General features: G+C 37.4%; 1 long non-coding RNA gene across 1 annotated transcript in view; it reads right to left on the bottom strand.

Annotated features, from left to right (window-relative positions):
• The window catches only part of LOC104495537, a 24,118-nt gene extending 23,655 nt beyond the window's left edge, over window positions 1-463 (bottom strand). Inside the window, exon 1 of the long non-coding RNA XR_727810.1 lies at window positions 355-463. This is a non-coding gene — a long non-coding RNA (uncharacterized LOC104495537). The remainder of the gene's footprint in view (window positions 1-354) is intronic.
• Between the last annotated feature and the right edge of the window lie 835 nt (window positions 464-1,298).

The raw sequence follows: 1,298 nt of genomic DNA, 5'->3' as shown, positions 1-1,298 counted from the left end.
CAGGAATCTCAGTGGCGAAAACAGGGTGATCAAATGGTCTGTAGTTGGACAAAGTCAAAGCAACCTGGACAAATGCAAAGCTGGAAGATGCTGCATTTGCCCAACTCTATATACCTGTAGCACAGTCATCCTCATGTGCCTGACTGCAACGAAGGAAACAGAACTGTTCTGTGTTCTAGTGGGGACAAAATTCCTGCTTTTGGTTAGACACTCTGCTTTCTCGAGGATGGACATAGGTACCATAAATCATGCTTAGTTTTGCCGAATAATTGGATTATCTGGTATCTTGGGTGACATTTCCGATAGGATTTGAATAACACACACCAATTAATTTTAAAATTATCAATCACTTACTTCTTTAGATGTTCGAAAAGGATTTTCATTGTGTCATAGTTTGGTCTAGGGAGTTTTTTTACCAGGCTCCTTATGGACTTGATGCGAGTAGCGTTGTCCTGGATTTCTAAGGAGGAGGAAAAAAAAGAGAAAATAATCACTTGAGTGCCGTATTGTTGTTACCTTACTTACATCATTTTGCCCAGTTCTGTGCCTGGTAGCTTAACAAGAAAAGCCATCATTAATATATAGTTAAAACCAAAATATATTGTACCTCTGTCCCCTTCATAGAGAGCAAGAGTAATTTATAAGGATCAAAAATTCTCTCTTAATCTTAAGGAAGCATTTTCTGGTTCACGGAATTACATTCTTATGTGTTTAATGTATTTTATTGGACTCTTAGACCATCATCCCAAGCTAAAATACCTCCCACTGGAAAGGGAGCCATACCCTAAGTGGAATTCCACTTTGGAATTACATTTGTCTAATGGTGCACCTTCTGTTATGGATGCATTTGCCAGGTATTTCTTGCTGTCCTTTTTCCTCACCGTAATTTAATCAGCTGTGTTTATGAATCTCTAGTCCTTTAACATTATGTCCCATCAGGTTTGAAAATATAAAATGATTTGCTGTTCTTTGCAGTTGTGTTTTCTAGCAGTCAATTATTTTGAGAAACTCTTCTGCTGTAGCTGTCTTCTGATACCTGTAGCATCTCACAGCTGTAATTTCTGTAGGAACTAATTTGTAGTTCAAGCTTATGATTAGTAATAAAGAATGCAGTCCTAAGGGCTTTAATCTCTCTTTTAGGGTAAGATCATCACTAGCCTGTTTGTTAAGATACACCTTCCTGTTTGAGCATGATTCATAGTTTCATGGAAAAGGTTTGACTGATATTTTCATCGATATGTGTAAGATGTTGTAACTAAAGCAAAGTCATGTACAACTGTGCTTTCGTTTAGGAACAG

Source organism: Buceros rhinoceros, unplaced genomic scaffold (assembly GCF_000710305.1).
Source record: "Buceros rhinoceros silvestris isolate BGI_N320 unplaced genomic scaffold, ASM71030v1 scaffold16846, whole genome shotgun sequence".
NCBI lineage: Eukaryota > Metazoa > Chordata > Aves > Bucerotiformes > Bucerotidae > Buceros > Buceros rhinoceros.
The sequence above is the reverse complement of the archived record's forward strand: the minus strand, read 5'-3'. Positions and strand labels throughout refer to the sequence as shown.